Source organism: Odontomachus brunneus, unplaced genomic scaffold (assembly GCF_010583005.1).
Source record: "Odontomachus brunneus isolate Ranch 3 - 2012 unplaced genomic scaffold, Obru_v1 Obru_scaffold_076, whole genome shotgun sequence".
In the NCBI taxonomy this organism is placed as follows: domain Eukaryota; kingdom Metazoa; phylum Arthropoda; class Insecta; order Hymenoptera; family Formicidae; genus Odontomachus; species Odontomachus brunneus.
Genome location: NW_022639526.1, coordinates 1,321,083 through 1,347,322, shown reverse-complemented (window position 1 = coordinate 1,347,322; position 26,240 = coordinate 1,321,083). Strand labels below are relative to the sequence as shown.

The window sequence follows — 26,240 nt, the reverse complement described above, 5'->3', positions numbered from 1 at the left end:
TATAGCGCCGGTCACTAATGTCCTCTGATAGTCAACGTATTAATCATGCAGACACGTAATTTTTTTCACGTTTCTCACTTTCGTTGAGATAGAAGTTGAGGGTTGGAAAACATCTTTGCGTGTTTTCCCTAACACGAAGTAGAAACATTTTAAAATCCACATTCATTTAGATTTTAATTATTCCAAAATCTTTAACACGAGTTTCCACTTTTAAGCGTTGATTTTGTAGATTTTGAGATCTTTCTCCAGAGAATAATTTTGTTTAAAATTCAATGTCCTAAATATATATTTACAAATATTTTTCTGGCCGGCTGCCACGTTTCGGGCTTCCCATCAATTTCAGCTGGCGCTTCTCTTAATATTCCTAATTTCGTGCGACGGATCCAAATTCAATTGGCGCGAACAAATGATATCTATTTCATTGACGGCCAAATGAATAGCAATCGACGTCGAAATAGGGAATGCAATACCATATCATGGGCATAGTTGTGCCGCAGCGTGATTCATGATACGCACAGAAAGAGATCCGCGATAGGACCGCAAGCATTCAGATGATTACGATCCGCACCCACGCGTGCTGCAACGCGCCGCAACACGCTGCACCCATATTACACGTGCGCGCTAATCGGAATACGTATATTATACAATAAACCGGAATAAGGACATTAGACACGTGCGCACGAACACCGACGAAACTCGCGCGGTTACCGCGCGTTACAATTTACATGCCAGCAGCCGTGAAGAATACGGCCGCGACGTCTTTATAGACCCGCGAGATGTGAAAGCGCCGAGATAGATATAGACCTGAGCCGCACACAGCGAAGCCGAATTAATATAACTTCTCGGGAAAATTTTTAAATACCTGAAAAAGAAAGCTTATTCGTTTTTGCGTCATTTCCGTGATTTCTCGATAGATTAATATTCGATGTGGATATCGTTAAATGTTGTTTGCGAGGATGGAAAAAGGAGGCAAATGAAAACTCTGCTTGTCAAAATTAAACTGCTAATGAAACTGCTAATGAATATATGTTTAATTTGCTCTCGTGATTTTCTCGTTTCGGAAAACGTCGATGGCGCGGTGTAACTTGCGAAATTAATTAGTGAAATGAGGCGAATGTGCTATTCCCAAGTCACACTTTGCAAAGAGACAAATATTATCGGTGTGTAGTTGCGAGTAGCTGCATCAGACACAATTAGTCATCGAAAAACTGCTATGTACACGTACGGAAAAAAAAATTTGATTGAATTGAGCAAATGTCTAGTGAAATGCTGTCAATATTCTCTTCAAGTCAACAAGATTTCTGATCAACCAGAACTTACAACTATATAACTTGAATAGAATTCTGGTAACTTCAGCTGGAATTCTAGTTCTTTCATACTTCACCAGATCAAGGTTAGTCCAACCAAATGTTTTTTCCGTGCACGTATATCCAACAACGTGGTTGTCGCCAAATTAGGACGCCAAAACTCCATGGAACAGACAACGGCTGTCTCGTGTTCGCGAATTAGTATTCCCCACACCCCTTCATAGTTTGGACGGTATATCATATGTCGGACAATGACCAGATAATGCCATTACGTCCCCGTTAACAGCCATAATATCGAACGACAACGATGCTAACAGCTACGTCGGCTACGTCAAATGATAAATGTCGCCGTTGAAGTGGAATGGCACACTCTTGCGTTGGGGTGAGGAAATGGGACTGAGAATATTGGCCCGTAACTAGTCCCTCGGGCACCCCGCATTACAACCAACTGCGTCCCCCACACAATAATAAAAACATTCAACGTTAAAAAGTAATCTAAAGTATGCTAATCTAAAATGTTCAAAGACAATACCTGTGAAGAAACTTTAACTGAAATAATCAAGATTAAAATCACGAAAGTTTTACGTATCTAAGAGAAACAGAAAACTTCGAAAACTGAATCTGAAGCGCGTCGAGTAATTTTTGAAGATTTTCAGAAAAATTTTTGGGATCAAATCAGCAAAGTCTAGTATTCTGATGATCGCAACACTACGTTTATCCCGATGGATAATGGAAAGAATGACGAAAAGTCAGGAAGACAGAGGGTGAGACCGAGGCGCGCCGTGCATGACAGAGGGAAGGAAAATAAATGCGAGCCAGTGGAGCGAACTAAATGCCACTAAACGGGGGAAACTGGGAGAAAAACATACGTTTCCGCTTTTCTCCCATAATACATCATAAATGCGCGAAAACCGGTCCCCATTGTACGAGCCATTGTGTAAGTATAACGAATGACTTCGTGATTCTTGGGAACTTCTGACGATTATCGTTCCACACTGTTTTGACTCGACGATTTTTTATGGCCCTATCTCTACCTCAACCCGGCCCGGTTTATTCCTTCCCATTCGCGTGGAAAGGACACGGAGGGTGGACGAGATCCTGAATGAACCACTGACGTTCAAACATCCTGGCGAGTCTCTCACCATTGTCGTTCATATTTATATTAAACGCGAGAAAGAAATCCATTGAACAACCCACCAACACCTACGTCCTCTGGCAACGATCGCGATCAATGGCGCGCATTTGTAACATTTCAAAGCTTGAAAAGTCCAAAAGTCTTTCTAAAAATCCTCAGCCGCCGAATCGGCCGGTCGAATTTAATCCTAACCGCGTTCACCCCGACGCAAAGACAAAAGTTCTCAATATTGGGGTCATCGAGAGTGGAGGGTTCGTTTAACGCAATTCGCCACTCGTAAGGAGGTCGAAGTGGGTGCCCGAGAGAGAGAGAGAGAGAGAGAGAGAGGGGGAGGGGAAGAGGAAGGAGGAAAGGAGAACACGCGAAAAATCGTCCACCGTGTCTAAAAGCCACCCCCTCCTTGCAGACTCTACCCCCGTGTCGAAGACAGGGTGGCGCGTGCTGCCGCGGAGCCACCGCCCCGTAATGTGTATATTATGTTAACAAATAAGTGGTCGCGGTAATAAAAGCCCGCCATGCTACGACGACCACCCCTTTTCTCTTCTCTCCAACCCCCCCGCCCGAAGCTCCTTTTCGCTCGCGCGCATAATGTATGCGCGGGATGTCTTGAACAATATTCCCGCGACTCCCGGCTGACATATAATGGCGCGTATAAATAATAACGTCTCCGCTCGGCGCCCCTCAGCTACTCCCTCTCCCCGCGGCCCTCTATTCATCTCCACCCTTTTCGCCAGGGCCGGCGTCTGCACGGTCTGCACCCTAGACACCCTATACCCTGCTCCGCCGCAGTCACATTGTTGAAACTGTTCGAAATCGTATTCGCGTCGTTAACGTCTTTGCCTGCGCTTTTCGTGCAACTCCTGCGCGTAGTCATTTTGTAATTTTTATTCACAGTTAGTTAATCGATAAAATTTATTTTTTATCCTTCTTCATTTGTTGCATATAATTAATTTCGATACGGCCGTTTACTTTTGGGAAATAACAAATATAAGTGTCACGCGGGTCTCTCGAAAGCGTCCGTCGCATCCCTCTCGTCTATGTACGGTGTCCGTCCTACTTGTTCCTTGAAATTGAGTGGAAGGGCGGCAAGAGGAGGAGAAGAGGAGGAGAGGAACTGAAGAAAGGTGAGTGGGAGGGGAGAATAACGGGGTGCAGAACGAGAGCAGTGGGGTGGGTGGCTGCGAGACTGAAATATGTACAAACTTGCGGCTCCTTGTTATGAGCGGTGATAAATTACACCGGCAGAAAGAGAGCGGTCGGGGGATGGGAACGAGGTTGGAGAGATAGAAGGATGAGAGCGGGGGCGAGAAGGAAGGGAAGAGAACGCTATTATAAGTATCGCGGATATAGCGATTTCGGCGTGCACGCCACCGCGAAGGGGACCCACTATGTCGCGTGTTTCGGTAATTTTTCATGGACACCGTGTATTTCGTCGGGAAATGTGTCCTTCAATTGAAGTTTCCGGAGGAAACGTTGAATTGCATTAATGTAAATATTAGGAGAGTGGTCTGTCAATTGCATCTTTATATATATATATATATATTTTTTTTTTTTTTTTTTCGAAAAATATGAAGTATCGACAAAGTTCCAGTTCGAAAAATCGCATTAATCCTATAAGCAGAAATTACGAGAAACAAAATTTTGAAGGAAAAATCCTGATTTATCGGATATTCCTTCAGGAACTACGCAAATTTTAGTTCGTATTCTTATCATTGAATTCATGATTAAACATCTTTATGTGAAAAATAATTTTAATACACTAAAGAGACAAAACTCAAAATCTGACGATTCTACTTGATGTCAATTATATGATGAGAGAGAAAGGGGACAGATCCTTGCAATGTTTGGGTAACATTAGGGCGAGCATAAGTGAATGTGTTTCTGATCCTGACCTTAAGCTTCATTAACTTCATGGTGTGTCCGCCCCCAGTGCAAGGATGTGATTTAAGATGCGATTCGGTCAAGCGAATAGGATTCAGTTGGGAATTCAGCCGCGCGGACGCGGCATGATCGTGCGGATTGCCGCCGCGACCATGAAGAGAGAGAATGATGACTGGAGGGAAAATCGACGCGTCGGATCTCCCGCTTGATGAAGAATTCGGCGCAGTCGAGGGCAGGTGCGGATCGAAAGACTCGATGAATCGATTTAGGTCTGAATTGATGTAATCAACGGCGCGTAAGAGGTGGGAATCGTTCGCTCTTCGCTTATTAGATCGGTACTTACGTGTAAAAGGCTGGGACAGTTCCAAATTGGCAGAACGCGAAATGTCGCGTTACAAAATTGTTTTACACAAACCCTTTAAGGACGGCAGTCGCAAGTGAACGATCTAATAAATCGCTATCTAGGAGTCGTCTACTACGAAGAGAATTTTATAATGAAGACTAGTATAGAATTTTGTAACTGAAAAACAAATTGATGCATTCTACAGTAATTAACTATCTTTTCATTTTATTTCTGCTATTTATTTTTTAGAAACTAAAATGCGTTATTAAAAAATTTGCTATGTCTCTTAGCAGGATAGACAGTTTCTATCGAATACATTCAGCTAATTTGTAGAACATATGACGACCTGAAAAGTAGATATGCCATCCTTACATAACATTTCGTTGATTTTTCTTAATTGACTGATCTGATGAAATTATTAAATGGCTCACTTGTGACTCCCTTTCTTAAATGGTTAATTCGATATTTATATCATTCGATAAATACTTGTTAATTTTCGCAAATTTCACAATTTTCGAACAGTAAAATTTTTTCTCTGAATACTTATGCGCGAATATCATTATATTTTTCTATTTCCCTTCGCTCTCGCTTCTACCGCGTCAACAGCCGAACCGTAAGCCACTGAACAGCGAATCATGCGTCGGCAATGCATCTGGGAGTTTCTGGCAACGCCATGGAATGTCGGAAATGACTCTCAACTAGAGATTAGACACCCTGGATGCACAACGATAATGCACCACCTCGGGGATATCTCTCGTTGGAGAAAGCGAAGATCGCGAGGTTGCCGCTGAGAATGTTCGAATGAGGGTGAATGCATCGCAGTGAAGACCTCGCTCCCACGTGGCGCTGACAAAAAGCATGGAGTGACCGGATAAAGCAACCCTTGTTTACTTAAAAAATTTTTAATACTTCACGGAAGAAAAAATTTCACTGCCATAGCTGATTATAGGTTGTTAAAAATATGTTTGTTGCTATAACTAAAAGTTTACTGTTATAACTAAAACTTTTGCTACTATTGTTATTATGTTAGTTTCATATCTAAATATATGCCTATACTTTTAGCAATCTAATACGCTACTGAATTCTAAAAAAATCAGTTTATGTATTCTCTACACTGAGAGAAAAATTATCTTAAAATCAACAAATATTTCCTTGGTGGGTACCATTAACATATTTACTTAAATCTACATTCTCTTTACTTAAATCAAATATTGTTTATTTAAATCAAGTAAACAATATTTGATTTAAGTAAAGAGAATGTAGATTTAAGTAAATATGTTAATGGCACTCACCAAGGAAATATTTGTTGATTTTAAGATAATTTTTCTCTAAGTGTAGAGAGATTTTAGATTACTATTAAAATAATTTTTCTTGAAAGAATAATTAGGAATTGGAGATACCGAAAACGTAGAAATAAAATTATATATTAACACATTGACATAAAACTGCTACACTGATTTTCATTGACTGTTTCAATACTCAAGTAAAGTTTGAATTAACAAAAATACAGTCAATAAATGCAGTTCTCGCGATATGCATATATTTATTAACTCATCCCATTGGCTCCCTATTGGATGTATATGTAATTTATTATATGTAATTGGGGAGTTACATTTTATACGTCAGTTAATGAGACGCGGCAATGTTATAACGCTTGGAGGTCGCTGGTGATGTCCATGGCAGTCAGCGTGTTAATAAAGTGATTTTATTCAATGAAAAAAAATAATAAATGGAACACTGACTATGAATAAATGAACAAGTCAACAACAGAAAAAATTTATCTTGGAAATCAAATGTGATATAAAGTTTCTTTATTTATTGGGAATTCTAAAACGGGGTGTCGGTGCGAACGACTCGAGTTTAATCCGTGAATACACCCTAAGTCGAATGGATCCGACGTGAGTATCGATTAGTGTATCGATGCCGCTGGGTCTCTCACGGCAGCCTCGTCAGGTACTCACAATGGCCGGAGCTAATGACTATCGGAGACAAGGGTGACATCGTCCGTCCGTCCGTCCGAAACTCCCCATCTGTTTCAGTTACTAAATCTTCCCATGCCCGTACGCGCGGCCTAATCGATTACGGTGTGTATGGGACGAGAGTATCGAGAACGGTAGTCGAGTCACCCTCCCGGGGTATCTTGTCTGGTTTAGCGACTCTTCCTGCTTCCGATAAAAATATTTTACGAGGGTGAGAGCAGGGAGGGAGAACGACGGAGGCAAACAGCCGGAGAATCGCGTCGATCCCGTGCCGTAATTATCATCCAATGCAAGTCCCGATATTTTTCTCGAATGCTTTTCATCATTTTAACAAATTCCTGATAAACCTGAAACCTTAGTTACCGAATAAATGTTCTTTATTTCTTAGATATTTCTCTCACGTATATGAACGAGTGATGGCACCTCTGCAAGAATTCACGTATCACCCCCAGACAGTTGATACAATTTAGCGATTCGAAAAATTGCCGAATGAGTTATTCTCTTTTCTGTAGAAATCTCGTTATCACAAATTATCATCCCGTACATTTCGCGGAAAGGAACGTACTCTCACCGTACACCACCAAATACTTCGTGTATGAACGTTTATATAAACGTGTTTAAACGTTTATTATACTAAAAAACACACGCAGAGAAAGACAGAGAGAGAGAGAGAGAGAAAGAGGGTAGAGGTCAGACGGAAGGGAAAAGAAGAGAGGAGGAGTGCCGCAAGAGGCAAGAAGAGGGAGAATCGTGCAGCGCGGTGTCTTGAACCGTCGGACAACGGCTCTCGTAATAAGAATAGATGGCTTCTCTCGATTCCTGAATGGCCGACTATTAGCAACGAGCCGTGCTGGCGACAATGAGGCCCGACAAACTGATAAATTACGGCACGGGTGTACCCGCCGCTGCACCGGCCGCAGGTAAATAGAATTAATCACACTATAGAGGGTACACACCGAGCGACCGGTGCCGGGCTGGCAGCAGCCCCCTCGCATCGGCATCGGCATCGGCCGCGCGGCATCGAAGGCGGCTGCGCTCGCAAAAGGCTACCGGCCAATATAACAACGTGACTGTACGGTTTTCACGGCCCGTCATTCTTTTCCCTCGGATCCTCCCGCGCCGCCCTCTCCTTCCCCCCCGTTCTGCCCCTGCGTTCGTTCGTTCATTCGTTCGTTTTAGAGAGGGTGAACGGCGTTGACAGCGCGGCGTTGCATTCTCCTCATTGGTCGTCGGCTCTCTAATGAAGTTACCTTGTTGTTGTGTGTTGACTGTGCGCGCCGCGCATCCTCTGATATCGGTGAAATTAATGGAAATTGCATACAGGATTTCTGTGACAGGAATGAATAAAAAAGTATACGCGCGCGCACACTTTCTCTCTCTCTCTCTTTCTCCCTTCCCCCCTCTCTCTCTCTCTCTCTCTCTCGTTTTGCATGGAGCTGAATTAGGAAATCTTACATTGTGAGTCGATATATAATGAGCGAGATGGAGCTTATGCTTGTCGTTCGAATTTTGTCGGAAATTGAGCCGTCGCATTGTAAATCGTCCGGCTTGATAAGTCGTACAGTGTTCTTCGCAAAATTTTGTTATAATAGTTACAGAGGCATAATAATGTTTTGTTTGTTATTGTCCAAATTAGCATCTTGGATAAAGCCGTATGACAACGAACTCATTACAGATGAATCTTTCCATCGATAGATTTATCCCGATCTGATCGTCTGATCACTGCGGACAGCTGAGTAAACTATTGTAGTGAGACGAATAGTTTATCGAGGACATAGAGAAACGCGTCGGCGTTAAAATTTTCATTTACCTAGCTTTCTCCAATCCTGCGTCGCCTATCGAGAAATGGAAATTATGTGGGAATGAATGGGACAAAATAAAATTTCTCGCGTCGCAGTAGGGGAAAACAATTTATTAGCGATTGCGGGGACAACATCAATTTGTTGGAGTCTCAGTGTCTCCCTTCTTTGCGCGGGTCACCCTCAGGTAACGCAGACGCGGATAATTCACGGTCATTCGCGACTCTATGGGGGAACGGTATCCATCACTTTCGATTCGATCTCGTGCGATTAGCTACGGCGCGCCTAGGAAAAGGTGGTGTAGAGGGCTGGGTGGTAGTAGTAGCTTCCGTCACGTCGGGACTTTTGGATTCATGACGCTTTTTTCGACGACGGCTGTTCCCCGATCTCGAGCCGCGACAAAAGGGAATCGGCGGAAAAACGTGATCGACGCGGAGAGGAGAAGCGATCACGCGAGCGTAGCCACCGCGAATTGCGATGGATTCTATCGATGATTGATCAACTGTTGAGTATTTCCACCTTTGCTGTTAAACGTGAACAGACATTGGATTGAGTTGCTGATAGCCTTAGCTGTTGACCTTTGTCGTAGATATATTATCTCATAGATTTCTTTATACAGAAAATATTTATTTATTGTAGGGTACTTATTACACTGAAAGAAAAAAATAGTTGATCTAAAATTATAGTTATTTTTGGCCCTAACCATATTCATTTTGTTATTCTAACACAAAAATGGTAGTGGTAACATGCATATAAGGTTGTTACTAATATTATAGTAAAATATCATTTCAAAAAATGGTTTTCTTGGCCATAATTAATAATAATTATTTCTCTATATAGTTATAATTACAAGTACCAAACATTTTTTCTCAGTGTACAAAATAACAATTTAGTTCAATTCACATGGAAATTCGATGAACCTCGATCAGATTGCACACTCTTGATTTATCCAACTTGAATTTAACTTGTATCAATTTTAAGTCCAACCTAACGTGCAAACGCGCTTGCCATATTGAGGAGATGCGCACGAAGCATAGAAAATCTTGTACACAAGACACCCAATCATCCCCATGAAACAAGGGAGGCGCGGGATTTCTCATGACGCACGGCTATCGGTTCTGACCCTTTCCCTCTCCGCCATGTTAGCTCGACCTCTCCGTTCACCAAGAAGCGCGGCTTTCCTCATCCGCCTCCTCTTTTTCCCAGTCGTTCCTCCCGCTGTTCCCTTTCTCTCCTCGTAGTCATTCCACCTCCAAGCACGAGCTCTCCCTCCCATCCTCTCTCTTTCTCTCTCTCCGTCAGCTCCCTCTCTCTCCCCCGTCTCCTCCTACTCTCTTCTCTCTTTCTCTCTCTCTGGTTTTCCTCCCCTTCCTCGTCCTCCGGTGCTTCCTCCCTTTCTCGAGGAAGCCGACGTCTTTTTCTTCCCCGGGGCTGCTTTATAAGACGACAAAAGAACATCACGGCGAAGTCAAGATGGCGGTGGGATCCCGACGCGGTCTCTCGTAACCCACCCTCCTCCCCTCGCCTACCCTGTCCTACCGCCTCCCACCCACGCTATTGTTGCCGTGAGCAGGAGAGACAAAATGAACCCGATTGTTAGTGCCGGGCGGCATCATAATGAACGCCCATTCACCGGGAGACACCAAATGAGCTCCCGCGTCTTGTCCCGCAGCTTTGTCCGCGATACTTTTAATTCTCCGCTAGCCCTTTGTCTTCCACACGGAGGCACCCGCTATCTCCTTTTCCCCGGCTGTTTCACCCGCCGCCCGCGCTCTCTTTTTCCTTCTCGTATATCCGTCTCGTGTCCCTCCTTGGTGACTTCGCCTCGTCGCGGAAAACGCGAAAAAGTCTCTCTCAGAAGAGCGCACCGGTATTTATTGTTCGCGTTGCGTCTGAGAGGGAGGCAAAGGCGGTCACGGCTCGCGCTGGCAGGCGGTTTGATTGAATTAAACGACGGCTGTTGCTGTGGATCCTCGAGATCGGCGAGATGACGTCGCGTCAGCGAGAACGCCTGGACATTCGACTGATTGTGACAGCTCGACGAGCGGCCAGCGGGAGTGGGGGCTAATGGGAAAGTCGATTTTTCACTTTGAGCTGCCATTTTGTACGGTACACGGATAAGTACACCGTCCAATCTGACCATTCGGTCAACATTGTAGATTTATCAGGATCCCACCAGCGTCGAGACACCGGCACAAATTCCTGCCGTCCACCTATTTATCTATTTGTCCACTTCGCAAATCGCCGGCATGCACCTTGCTGTTGCCGGCTCGCCTTGCCTGGAGCAGAAGTTCCACGTATAATTCTTCGCGGGGAACACACAGGAACGTACAGTGTGTTCTTCGTCATGGGCAGGACGAAAGGAGAAGGAAAATATTATTACTCGATCCGCGCGTCATGCATAAATGCATCGATCGCGCTCTCGCGTTTCCTCTCGGCTCGCTCTCGTCGCTTCTTGGCGGCTGAGCAAACAACGATATCCATAATATTAGAGTCACAAGCAACGGGTTATTAACTACGCGCTCGTATACGTTACTCTGTCTCTCTCTTTCCCTCTCTCTTCCCCGTTTCTCTCTGTCTCTCCATCTCACCCCCTCTGTCTCTTCTCTCCCTCTTCAGCCTCTTTCTCTGTCTAACTCGCATGCAATCTTTTCTATGTTTGTATCTCGTGAGACATGTGAAGCGAACAACTTCCTCCATGTCACCCAAACAGATTCTTCAAATCGTAAACTCAGGATGTTCGATATTTCCAGCTAACAGCCGTTGATACATTACCGTTATTCTGGACCTGAGATGCCGTTTCACGGTATTGAAAGACGCAATTCGGGTCGAGGCGAATTGCCAGGTAAGTTTAGCTTAAGCCTTTAATTTCCTTGTAATCGGTGTTCCGGAACTAGATCGGTCCGATTGGTTATTCATTCATCCGTGATGACAGGCCAGAACAACGAAAGGTTGTCGAAATTACGTCTTCGTTGCGTAATCTCGTGTTGTCGGCTTCTTTTGTAATTTTGTGATAATCGGTGTAACACACGTACAAACACACTACGACTCAATCGTTCCGGAGAGAGGGTGTGACAAACCTGGCGCTGTCACGTGCAAGAATCACTTGCCGTTCGGCTCCTTACGCTTGCTGGGCGGTCGGAGACGTTCTTCCTTTTTTCTCATATATACAGAGCCAATGGCGGAGGCCGAAACTAACAACCCGTTCGAATAATCTCTCGCTTAGAGACAAAAAAACTACCCTTTGCGGGCCCTCGAGCGGAAACGATTCCTATTATTCGCGTGTCTCCTCTCTCTCTCTCTCTCTCTTCTCTCTCTTTGTCGGTTCCTATTATTCGTTTAAAATTAAAGTCTTTGAGAAGCGACTGGCTGTAAAGTTATCGACTGCAAAGTTGATGATTGTGTTTCTGGAGCGATAGGCTCCAGAAATTAAACGCTTCGTTTCCAAATTGCAAGACTAAAAGACAATAACGCGAATTACTTTCTTTTTTAATCTCGTTGTCTCTGAAAAAGCGTCATTACTGTACTTTCAATGTGGGAGAGTTTAAATTAAAAATGACAATGACTGCAAAATAGAATCAAAGAAATGTAAATTTTACTGGCACGGTGTTAATGGAATAAGAAAAATTTCTATAAATAAATTAAATTAAACATACTTACCATAATTGAAGGGATGTAAACCTCCCTCTTGACGCGCTTATTTTCATTCATCTTATAAAAAGGGGCCGATTTAGTAGCTCCATTTTTAAAAGGAAACGATTCACTGCGAGCGCACAAATGGTGGTGCTAGACGGACGCTGAAAGATCAGGAAGCAGTTCTGCACAACGAAATTTTCCCTTTTCAGCCATCCCTTTTTGGGATAAAGGGCGGTATTTTGTAAACCTCGCGGGAAACTATCAGGACACGTTTTGTTCGCGACTGTTTATTCGTGCGTGCACGAGATCGGCCGATTCGCGGGAAGAGATTTACGATCCGCGGGAAGGTCTCATAATAAGACAGTAGGGGAATTTCTGACGCGAGAGTTTTTCCACCGCATCTGCCTGTGCGCGGTGACGCCATTTTTCTCCCTTTTCTCTGTGCAGATTGCTCAATGGACCGGCCGGCCGGCCGGTGGTCAATTTGTTTGAATGGACAATGACAGTCCCGGGCGCGGACAATAGCCGCTGTCAGCCGCATAAATCGGCCACGGCGAGAGATGCCAAAGAAACATGTCGGAAAAGCGACGCCGCGCTCGATTCAACCTTCAATCGCTAACGTGAAATGATCAATTAACCCGGGGATGTCGCACTATTCTCGGTTATGCGTATTCTTATCATGTAAATTGTACGCGGTAAAAAAGTATTAATTTATTTATTTAAGTATTACAATTTATTTGGCAATACTGCTATGTTGTCCAAAATAGAATCCTTTGACATCTCAGAATTGAAATCATCTCGCACTTCGTACTCGCAAGTACGAAGGATTTACCTGATTCAATCGCTTTGATAAAAAACATCGAAATTTTTCGACGATTCATTAAAAGCTTCTTCTACACTGAGAGAAAAATGTTTTAATATTTGTGACACAGTTTACTTAGAGAAATGATTGTAATCGAAAAAAATGTTTTTATGATAATTACTACTATAATGTTAAAAATAATCTTACATAGTGAGAATATATTGTAGCTTTTTTCATGTAAATTTCTTTTCAATTTTACTGTGTTTATACACTGAAAGACAAAATAAAAAATATTTATTTTGTGAGTACTAATAACATATTTACTTAAATCTAATTTATTTTATTTAAATAGAAAAAACAATTATTTTCATAAAAAGCTAAGATTTCAAGAAAATATATATCTTCTTATTTAAAAATTATTAATATAAATAAATATGTTATTAGTACTTTCATCATTCAAATAAATATTTCTTATTTTTTAGATATTTTTTTTCTCAGTGTAGTAGTGCAGAAATAGACTGTTAGTGAGTTCTGTCTTGCTAAAGCACATAGTAAATTTCGCTGGAAATAAGGTAAATTTTAATCTCTCATTTCAGTTCCTAAAATTCAGTTCTTCGTTTCGGTTCATAGTTATTTTAATAGCTCGTTTCAATTCCTAAAATATAAGTAATACATATGAAATGAAAGGGTAGTCAATTATTACAGAATGTCGATCCATTTCTACGATCCATTTCTACGAAATTCTACAGTAATTTTTACTATAAAATTCTCCCCGTGCAAATCCATATTTTTAATATTACTTTTTCCATAGAACAATATGGTTTTTCTCTCAGGATATTTGTGCTTCCCCTCTCTTTATATTCGCTTATTTGGTATAAAACAAATATTCATTGCGTCGGATATATCACAAACGTAATTCTGAAATAAATTTGCGAGATTTATAGGTGCACGTATTTAAATAAGAAATTAAAATCAACAAAATTCCGTTCACACAATAATTTCAACATAAACCCATTTTACACCGATCGCGCTTTATCGTAGGAAAAATTATGATGCAAGATCAATCAGCGGACGTGCACGGAACATTACACTCACGCACAATATTTTCGCAGCGGTCGAAAACGCCTGTGCGATTTGTGACGCTCGGATTGTCTGCGTTTTTTGAATCGCGCCGGCTCGGCGAACGCGCGTGAAACGTTTTTCGGTAATCAAGCGCGGAAAATGCGGCTGCTCGGCCCGCTCATTCTCGTTCGTTGAACGACGGTGTTCATTGTTATGCCGACGGATAATGAAATTCAATTAATATAACGAGCCAATTAAGCGCGTCGACACACTGACACGGTGGTCTGGCATGCGAGAAGAAAAAAGGGAATTCCCCCGTCGCACATTCCGACACGCGTGGTGTACATGTGTCGCTTTAATTCAGCGCGATTCGCAAATGCAAAAAATTCACCGCGTCTCAAATCGAGTAATTAATCCGCCGACAAATTTCCCTCTGTTTGCGAAAACTTTGGTTTGCTGCACGATAATGGCCATGCGAATAACAGCGGTGATAATAATGATAACGATGGTTAAAAAAATCGAGTATTAATAAAATAAACAGAACAATGACGATCAAACTCTTTTCGCTAATCGTAAGTGACCCCACGAGTCAATTATTAACTAACTATACTCAGTATTAACATCTTCTCATTGCAAAAATATGTACAATTTATTTATTTACGGATAATTCCTAAAATCAAATTTCTGGAGACATCACGACTAATTAATTGAGAGTAACATCAATGAATTGATGTTAAATTATTATCATATTACTAAATTAAAATTATAATAAACGCGCATATGCATTGTGACTTTTATCGTTGAGATTATTTAGTTTTTTAGTTGAACAGTTGCCATCTTGAAGGAAGCCTTCAAGCTCGATGCTCCGACTAATCGATGAACGGTAAATTCTCTGCTGATGAAATAATTTTCTATTTGAAGAGGCACCAAAATATCCTTTTATTTTTACATTGTTTTATAGTCAATTCAATACCTTAAGTTAATATCGTTTGAAAACGGTTCAAATTCATTGCAGGACACTGTAACGTACTTTACCATGCGTCGGGCAATTTCGTTTAGTAGACGTCGATAAATATGTATTGTTTATCGGTAAAAACGAAACCTTTCGATAAATCAAGGAACTAAAAAATATAAAATCCTAAATTTTTTACCAACAAAAATATATAACGATAAAAATATATACAGTTTACCATTATTGTAATTATTTATAAGAAAATCAATAATTCTAAAAATTGTTATGTACTCCTTTTTGAGATTCAATTCACTTTTTATGAACAAGAACATGCCCTAAACGTGAAAGGATATCCTAGACACTTCACAGACACAATAAAAATAATTAATCGATAATATAAAATCAATGTGAAACACGGAGAAAAAAGAGAAACTCGTACCAACTAATGTAAAGAAGGGATGAATCGCCGCTCTGGTGTGGTAGTGGGTGGCCAGTGTTCCGAAAGGACGAAGGACCGGCCAGTGGCTGGACAATGGGCGCAAACAGGATTTAAGGATTTTGATGGCACCGTACCGCGTACGGCGAATCCGAATTGGATCCGTATTAGCCGCAGAAGTACAAAGGGTAGAAAATCCAAGTCTATCCCTGTATATCATTGGCCATCAGGGCCAAGTTAAGATGCAGTATTGCTCAGTATACAATGTGCTGTATCGAAAAAGGTATGAAAACTCATTATTGTGTGACTCTTTTCTGCGGTTCTGATTGTCTGCCCCGATTTAAATCGTTGCTTACTTCTCAGTACCGCGCAAGTACAGAGGTTGATAATATTGATGCATTTTAACAGTTCAATTTTCGAGGGAGAATTCAAAAAAGCGATAAAATAATATAATATTAATGTTCCGACATACAGGATATTAATCCATTAACGCCTAAATGTGCTGAAATTTTACATTGATTTGAGCCATTTATTTTACTATGGAAATGAGGTCTGTTGTTTATAAAGAGTACCATTCCTACCCATTTCGATGTCGCTCTATCGAATAGCGTTGAGAAAATTAAAAAAAAAATCGCAATTTATGCAAAATTTTTGCAAAATAAAATTAAAAAAATAAAAATGCATGCTTTTAGGGCTAATTTTTTCTTTTTCTACTATTTTCTCCATAAAAACGTGTTAGTATCGCTCTGGAAAATACCTAAAATGTGTTCCCGACACTTTAACTTAAAAAATATGCCATGGGTATTTTTTTCAACAAACATGGCGGTACCAAAATGGCGGTTGATTTTTAATTCGAATTTTTGTTTATATTTGGTTATCGAAATTATTTTACTGTGCAATTACTATATAAATTACGATGTAATTTTGTAATAATATTAACCCTAAAACAATTTCGATAACCAAATATAAATGAAAATTCGAATTAAACGCTTCAAATCGATCGCTATTTTGGTACCGCCATGTTAATGAAAAAAATATCCATAGCATATTTTTTTAAGTTAAAGTGTCGGGAACACGTTTTAGATTTTCTCAAGAGATACTAACATAATTGTATGGAGAAAATAACGAAAAAAGAAAAAATTAGCCCTAAAAACATGCGTTTTTTTATTTTATTTTGCAAAAATTTTGTATAAATTGCAATTTTTTTTTATTTTCTCAACGCTATTCGATAAAGCGACAATGAAATTGGTAGGAATGGTACTTTTTATAAACAACAAACCTCATTTCCGTAGTAAAATAAATGGCTTAAATCAACGTAAAATTTCAGCACATTTGGACGTTAATGGGTTAATGTTTAATTAACGAAGAGATGTTCATTTCGCCATGTGACCTCAAAACAATGATATAGGCAACGAACAAGTGATCAAAATCAGTTCTTGACGCAAAGTAAACGCATCAGAAAAACGTGACACATTATCCACGATTTTTTCAAATCGTATATTTGAAGGCGAATATTTTTTTCTTGTTGTGAAAAATGTTTCTTTGGCATCAAACCATGCGATCGAATCGCAACGGATAAATGTCAGAAGATTGATCGTAAAAATCGCGATTGTAACACGTTGAAGAACGCGACCAGTCGTGACACGCAAGCATAGAAATTCATAGTAGGCGCAAACGACTGTCTAGTAATTCCTAAACGCCTCGGCCGTATCAGATAGCGTCTCTAATGTTCCCACACGGTATCTGCCGATTCGCTTCATTTCCGCGACGAAACGTGTACGAGGTGTTTATGCGCGTCGCTAGTTTCTCGGCTTCGATATAACTTTATCTGTATCGCACTATCATTCTCTCTTAGGAAAGAGAGAGAAGAGAGGGAGATGCGAGAAAGAGGTAAGAGAGAAATGAGGACAGAAAAAAAGTTACTATCGGGAAGATTTTGTTGACGGATTTATTGGGTTATATAAGAAGTAACTTAGAATTTTTCAGGTAAAATGTGACAACTATATTTTTATACTGCTATAATTTTATAAAACAATGTATGGAAAGAATGGCAAAAGCTCGTAGATCCATATGGCGCATTTTTTGTTTTATATAATTATAATGACATAAAAATATCTTTATTTCATTTTATATGAAAAATCCAAAATTACTTATTGCAGGGTTCAATATGAGCATTTTGTGTATTAGTCACTGTTACTCAGTATTTGTCAAGGAATCATAGTCATAATAGTGTAACACACTTTCTTTGGAATATTATTATACGATAACTTAAATTCCATAGATATGATTATTTGGATAACAAACATGAGACAAAGTTGAGTTATTTAAATTCAAGTGAATCCTCCACTTTGGGTCGTCGAGTGAGTATTTTTACTCGAAATTAAAAAGCAAATTTGCAGAATAAATTTATTCTAATCGATTGAAAGATTCATAAAGATTAAAAAATGATTTCATTCATATAGAACTAGAATTCTTATCTTGAGTAAAATATTCTTAAGATTCCGAGTTGAGTATAATTTCACTTTAATTATCGAGTATTATTCCCCATAACGCAATTTGTAATAAAATAAACAAGATAAGATGATATGACGAGCAAGCAGATATAAAAGTTAGTAAAAACATACTTAGAATTATATTTTCTTTAGGCATTTCTAGTATTTGAAAATAAATAAGAAACATAATATATGAAACATAATATATGAAAGACAGTTTAAAAATCGATTATGTTGTGATATGAATAAAATATTTTTAAGATTCCGAATTGATTGTAATTTCACTTCAATTATTGAGTATTATTCCCTATAACGCAATTTGTAATACAATAAACAAGATAAGATAATATGACGAGCAAACATATAAAAGTCAATAAAAACATCCTTAGAATTATATTTTCTTTAGACACTTCCAGTATTTGAAAATAAATAAGAAACATAATGTATGAAAGATAATTTAAAAATCGAATATATTGCGATATTTGTTTATTAGGACGAAAAGAAATATTGACACGCGTGCGCCCGGTACGTTCCTATTACCGACAATCCTCCGTAATATAATTGCGCCGCACCGTAATATTGTATTCTCGTGCGAGTACGGAGCAGTTGGGATTTCGGAAGGCGAGGCTGATAGCAATCGCAATAACGAGAACTCCGCAAGCAATTACCTATGTCTGCCGCAGATTGCAACGGCACGACTGATTCTTATATTAAACGCACGCCATTATCGTAACTCGAGCTCTTGCAAGGATAACGGAAATGGAGCTGCCGAGTTCATTTGCGCACACCGTGTTTGATAACCCAAGTATGTTGCGTCGATTAAAAGTCGCATTAAAGAACGCGTTATGGGGATAATTTTCTAAATTTTAAGCTTCCTATTTAGAATGATTGTGGAGATATTATACGTTATTTTTATCGATCATGTGTCAAAATCTTTTTTTAGATTATAATTACAATATTTCACGGAAATCATATTCTGTACGCATTACGATAGGAGGGTCTTCTACAAATTGTTATATTTCCTCTACAGTCTGGGGGAAGAAAGAGAGAGAGAGAGAGAGAGAGAGAGAGAGGGGGGAGAAAGAGTTTTGTCGCGAAAGTCAATCGCGTGCGGGATGATACGATAACCACGGAAGAGGCAATTTTTGCAGGCGCACCGAACTCTCTCCGGATATAATACAATAATACGGAATTGTCCTTTTTTCTCCACGGTCGTGGAAAAGGAAAGTTCCTCCGATAACGCTGCTGGCTTACCGCGCCAGTAAAGGGACGCGTTATTCTCGAGGAAGAATGAAAGACGCGAATTCGAATGAGAATCGCCTAAGAAGATTCGCCGCGGAAATGACTCGTCGCGCAAATTTGCGGTTACTAGTGACAGAATAATCTGCCGAAAAAGCGCAGATCGCGAGAGAATTAATGGAATTGACAATTGGCAGTTGTGACAAGGAAATTATTGCAAAATCCGTTGAAGTGTTTACGATACGTTTGCGTGGCTAGAGTGTAATAAGTTTCGAAGACTTACGTTGTGTCATTTGGAACTTAGTTTATGTCATATTATAATAAAATATCAACAAACTAACTTTCTCAGTCAACTTATATAGGTATCCCAAATGTCCTTTCTTATGTATATATGTTTTGTTTTGTAGATAACATTATCACACACATATACACACATATATATCAATTTTATCTAAGTTTTATCTAAATTAAATTTTAAACGAAACAAACTCTCGATACAAATTTTTATTTCAAAATATGCTGTATTCAAAATTTTCTAAAATCAACGTGTTCAACGTCTTGTTGTCAAAAATAAGATCGTCAATGTTGCGTGATTTTCATAACCTAAATTCTCAATGTAACGATACGTTACGCGCAACTCGATTATCGAAGATATGTTATCAATATCTCTGATAACCCCTCGAAGTCAAATAATTGTATTTTTTATGGTCTTTATAAGAAGACACAGAGCGAGGAATCGCCCGGCTCGTTTATCTTTCCCATGAACTCGATAAAGTTCTTATCGACATTTCCGCGAGTCAATGATTACACCGGGTAACGTGTCAATGATATCACCGAACTCTGGCGTTAAAGAACAAGGCGTGCGAAATTTATATCATTCCATTGCGTTTGCATGAAATTGCGGCGGTGGTAGGAAAGAGAAGAATGCGCGCACTTGTACTCTCACGCGAATTTAACGTTACAGTGACAATAAAGTAAACAGCGCACAGCGTTAACGTGACCGTAAAATAACAGATGATCAAATTAACTCGACGCCTCCGAGAGAGCTCCGTTTAATCTAACAAAAACTATCTGCGAATAGCGCATATTTACTCTTTAATGCACGTACATTGTTCCGCAACGTGATAATATGTCGTTTATTTTGTCGCGGTATATTATTACATTAATTAACTGTAACCGCGAAATGTGGGAGTGTTATAGTGTTCACTTCATTAATGAGGATACGAATGGGCAACGAGGAAAAGTCTCCGTCGCATAGTTGCATTAGAATCACTATTACTTTCACTCATAGACAGAGAAAGCATTATCAAGGCCGCTGTGTGTCACGCAGTATTATGGTTCGAGTTCGGCGCGAGAATCAACTGGAAAGGGTCGATCGAGTCGATAATTGGAAAAAGGGCCGTTGTCACAGACAGCCATTCGCGCGTGTATACAGGGTCAGACCGATAAAGGGCTTATTCGCGCCCTTCGCAAAAAACTCGACCGTCACAATAGCCGCGTTTATGAACGCATACGTTCGATCGGATAAGCACGAGAGGTTTGTCGAAAATTAAAAACTAAAATAACCTTTAAATTATAAAAGGATGGTGGGAGATTGAGGAAAATATAATCCAAAATTGTGCAAAATACGACACATACAAATTCTATATAAATATTTAAAACAAAAATACAAAAAATATATATTTCCTCGTAATATTTTAATAATAAAAAAGAACGATCCTTAGTAGCAGGAAAAGTGTGAGTAATATAATTCAGTTTAAAAGATAAACTATGCACTGAATGAAAAAAAATATCTGGAAAATACAAAATATTTATTTGGTGGGTACTAATAACATATTTATTTGAATCTAAATTAGTTTGTTGGAATATATAATTGAGAATACGAATATATAATTTTTTTTAAAAAGCAATAGTTTTAAGAAAATATATCTTTTTATTTAAATAAAAATTTTTCTCAACGTAAAAAGATATATATTAATACAAGTGAATATGTGTTATTAGTATTCATTGAAAATAAATATATTTTACATTTTAAATAAGATATATTTATTTTTCATAAATATTTCTTATATTTTAGATATTTTGAATATTTTTTCTTTTAATATGTCAAATATATGTCAAATATTGAGGAAAGAGCCTACCCTTAAGAAAATCTCCGAAATTTCATAATTACATCAATAACGTAGAATATAAATGAAATATAACTGCAAAAAAATATGTATTTGTACTAAATTTACTAAAAATACTAATATGCGCTACCAAATTATTCAAATCGAGAGATCGAGCACGATTTTTATTGTTAAAGCAAAACAGATGTAGACGGAAGCAAACAAATGTTCATTTTTTTGCCTCGACGATTTGCTACTTTGAGGATCACGAAGTGCGTAAAAGGTGACCAAGAAGGTAGGGGAGGAGAGTTGGTTCGAGGGTCGGTTGGCAGGAACTCGATATTGCTGCTTGTATACCCGAGGCAACGGGGCTCATATCGAGCCACGACAATGTCCCCCGTAATGCCGACAGTCCGCCATTGTCCTCTATTGCCCGGAGTGGATATCTTTGTCGGGTCGCGTGCAGAGTCCGGCAATTTCGCGCCCGACTCTTTAAAGGATGGCACGGCCGTTTTCTCAAGTTCTCGCTGCACCACCGCGCGTTCTCGTGTCTCTTTACTTAAGACATGCGTCACCTCGACGTTTCTGTCATCCATAAATCCATCAAAATCTTTGTTTATACAATTGTTGATTTATTTCATTGTTAGTGGCACTTAAACAACGGCGAATAAACAGTGTCTCGAGTAAGTCGCTCATTTTCCAAAAGTAACATGGAAGCTCGTCGTAGGTGGTCTCGGAAGGTGCTCACGATGCTCGTCCTCACCTCCGACGCAGCTTTACGCTCGCAGGATCGTCGTCCTGATGTCGTAAGAATGGCTCGCCGGATCGTTAGTGCGCGGCCTCGTCCGTCATGAAAGCGTTCATATGTCGAATCAGCGATCGGCCGACACGCGCGAGTCCATTCCTCACAATTAGCGCCGATTCACGGGCGTGCACGGTTTGCCACCCACACACACACACATACAGCCGGCGCAGCCGCTCCCCGGCCACTCCAACCCGCGCGGATAATTATTTTCCGATTATTATTAATAGTACGACGACGTCGACGCTGAGACGCGGCGCGAGCATAATCGCGGGGGTATCTATCGCGTGACAGGACTCTCTCTTTTTCCCCCTGAGGCCGCGAGGTCGTTCTCGCCAGGCCCGATGTCTCGACTCCTTTATGTCCAGCTGGGCATTCGTATACGCGCGCGATACACCCCGATGCATAATGGATGTTTTGAGTGATTCCCGTGCGATGTACCGCGTCACGTTCGCACAATATTCCGAAGTGAATGCACCCGTCTCCGCGTACGTTTCATGCTTGTACTCTCTCTTTGACTTGTGCTAATTAAGATAAATGAAGCCGGAATTACGAGGCCGGAGCTGAGCCGAAAGTCTTCTCGTCCGCATTCATTCGCATATCCTTCCAGTGTCTTCAACACGAATGACGGAAGTCATTCTTTCGCTGCCCCGACGAAATTCCCGCGAGCGGAGAGACGAAACCGCGCGCGAAAAGGGCGAGAAGTCTCCGTGTTAAACATCAAAGGACATTCACAAACGCGCCTGGTCAAACAGCGAACGAAGATTAGTATACGTGCGTTGCCGTGGGTAGTGGCTCATCCCCGCGAACCCTCGTTGACGTATTCCAGTCACACGCGAGTCCAACCAACCCCGCCATCCGCGCGCGCCCGCCACCCTTTTTCCGCGCGATATATTCATGGTATGTAACCCGAACGGGACTCTATAAAATACTACCCTTCCATCCCTCTCCCTAGTCGCGTCGCCACCCACAGTCTCTCCCCCGCCGCGCGACCTCCTCGCGATTTTGTTCGGCCGAATAACTTATTGTGCACGCTCTATTTTGATATGTCGAGGGCCGCGCTCTGAATACCGAATGCCGGTATAGATTCGTCCAAACAAAACGGAATTCGATTTTCGCCCGGCCGCTGGAGAAACGATACATAGAGAGAGAGAATGAGAGAGAGAGAGAGAGAGAGGGAGGAGAAGGAGAGGGAGAGAGAGACAATCGAGTCTCGTTTACGACGAGATTTATGATGCAATCCCACCGTGGAGACTCCTTGACACCCACACACACACACACACACACACACACACACAGAGTGTCCCGCGGCACAGCGGAAGTTTCTCGCGGAATCAATTCCTTCACGGTACTCTCTAAGATATCATCCGTGTCCTGTGATGTGACCTCGGGATGTAATCTCTGCAGATTCTCAAACAAAATCTAGATTTGGAAAAATTACGAGGCGAAGTATGGATCCCTCGGTAAAAACTATAACTCCGACTTAACTACAATTTTCCTCGTCTAAATTAGTATAATTTTCAGTATCATTTGTGTACATTTTGGGCAACAGATTTTAACGAATTTGTCATCCCGAGGGGGAATATACTTTTTGGAGCAATTTTACTGTCAAAAATTGTTCTTCTTCCTCTCATTCTCTCTTAAAAAATGTAACTCTCGATTGCATTAACGGCATTAAGATGGATGCATTAGACTGAATGTAGGCTGCAAACGCATAAAAGGACAACAAAAGTCTACGGCGCGTTGCGATTAACTGAAACAACCGGCTCGACAATAGAGTAATCAGCGAGCTTTTCGACGCCACACCGTCGCCTACTCTCGACCGCCCCCTGTCGTCTTCACCCCTCTCGACTTCTGTCAACCCCTTCCTCGTGGAGCGCGTTTGTTGTCGCTTCAGCAATCATTACTGATCATGTCCTGCTCTGTCACATGCATTGTTTTTGTGCCACCGCGATTTCTGCGATTTCTGCGTAAGCGCATGAAATTTATCATCCAGAATAATGACAATTTTTTCTTTGCGCTTAGAAACAAAACTTTCCTTATCCAATCCTAAAATTTTGTCACGTTTGAGCTACGTGTTCACGGATTTGTGAAAATATTCTATGTAAAATCAAAGCATTTATATGTAGCGCTTCTCGTTCTATCATTAAAAATTAAAGAAATAAATAAACGTCATGTCGCATACCAAAATCATCGGGCATTGCGTTCTCCGAAACGTGCCGCTCGATATTAATGATTGACGTCACTATTGCCCTCGTGGCCGATCTGGAAGGCACGTCGAGTGCGATACGATATTATCCGAGGCTTAAAAGGGGGCAGTTACGTACACGAATGGTAAAATTTCGCGCACACGTGCCTATCAGGTGGATGTTGCAATTAATAGGGGGGTTCAGCGTAGGAGAGAAGGTGATCTTAAGATGCCAACGGTGGAACGTTGAGGAACCGAATTGTTTCATTGATGAACGAGCATTCAGGGTCGTAGTAGGCGGGAAACAAGAAGGGGGTACATTAGATGTTACGGCGTTTACGCTCGCAACCCCCTTTCGGACCGTGTCAGTCGATGAATGGTATAATCAGCGGTCGCGTGGCACCCCCCTTATGCTCGACGAGGGAGGAAGAAGCCGTAACGGAGAGTAAGATGCGAAATGTTACCCCTCGCCTACTACCACCACTACCCCGTTTCCGCTACACCCTATCCTCGGTGACGTCGGAATCGTGAAAAGTCACTTAGTCCGCCCTGCCGTGTTTTGTGCAAATGTCCTCCTTGCCATCCTCTGCTCGCAAATTTCGGATCGCAGAATTCGAACCTTAACGCCAAGTAATCCGTGTGCAAATCTCGGAAAATTAAGTAAATGTAATTAAATAACTGTGATCAATAAGAAGTTACAAGTGTTCGAAATTCGTCCAAAATCTATGAGAAAAATCTCTCACATATAAAATCGAATAAGAACATGTCATAGTATAATCAAACTATTATATGAGATAGTATGCAACCGACTGATAATTTCTTCCGACCTTCCGTCGATTGCACGCTACATATCGTTGAAAAACTTCTGCCAAAAAGCATCAGAAACTTATAAGCAACTTAGAGACACTTGAAAAAGTGACACCTCTAATTATTTTGAGCAGCGTGTATCGAGTATGGGGTTCCTGCGTTAATTTGGCGTTGAATTGCTCGAAAAAAAGGAAACACCGTCGTCCTTTGTAGCTTCTTGTCGGTTCTTGTCGGCGCTGGGCGATAAAAGACCCATTCACGGCACGTGAATGTCAGAACGTGTGACGAAGTGACGATAAAGGGCCCCCGGAACGACAGTCGATCGCTGTATCTCGTTCATTGACGGACATCGCTGGAGAGCGAATTTATTGTGCGGTTAATAATGGGGCCGCGTGACAGTCGATCGCGCCCGCTTATCTGCACTCCGTAGTAAGTGATCCCTCATTATGTTCCCCGAGATACAGTGGTAACGGTATTTGTTCCTTGTCGCGCACGAATCGACCGCAAATCCCAGCGCGTTACTTCAACAGAGCGCATACGTATCTCGAGAGTAACAAGTAATCGTGCAACAATTCCTCCCAAACATTCTCTCAGCGCTGCCTTTTTCTTTTTCCCTTTGCAACATCTTACCGCGCCCTGCCCCTTTATCCCAAATTCGAAAACTGTGTCCCTTATTTTTTTTTTTAGTAAAAGGACGTTTTTATAATTTCGCGAATTGATTTCCTCGTTTTTTATTTCGAATTATTTCAAGATCGATTCGAGAGAGTTCGCAACTTGTCCTAATTGTAGAAATTTGTTAAATGAACATAATTCAAATACTCTTTCTTAATTCTAACCCCCTTGACACCATTTTCTCACTTAACTTTTTTTTTTATGATACGTCTTATTCTCGCAAATGTTACGTCACGCAATTTCGCGCGTTCATGCAATTTCTTCGTTCTTCCCAGCTGCACGAAATTACCGCTTTGTGCGTTTAAGAAAAAATATATTCATTTCTCTTATTCTTCTTCGCGCCGCGACTCGACGTCTCTTCTTCTTTCTGCGCAGTGACACAGATTCGCTTTTCTACGGCAGATGAATATTTCTGTGCCTTCCGGAAATTCAATGGCGACGGCACGGCCCCCCTCTTTATGGCGAGCGGGAGATGTTGTCGCTTGCACACCAGTCCCCTTGTCTCGTTTTATACCTTCTCTCTTTATCGCCTTATCATTCGAGACGTCTTCCAGCCCTCCCCCGTCGTTGCACCCCGAGCCACCCTCCTCCCCCCCCCCC

At 41.0% G+C, this 26,240-nt stretch overlaps 1 protein-coding gene across 1 annotated transcript in view; it reads left to right on the top strand.

The window, feature by feature from the left end:
- Positions 1-26,240, top strand: part of LOC116847301 (transcription factor Sox-14-like) — a 73,706-nt gene that overhangs the window by 36,179 nt on the left and 11,287 nt on the right. The window contains exon 2 of the mRNA XM_032822154.1: positions 11,198-11,289. The gene's annotated coding sequence lies outside the window, so the exon portion shown is untranslated. The remainder of the gene's footprint in view (positions 1-11,197; positions 11,290-26,240) is intronic.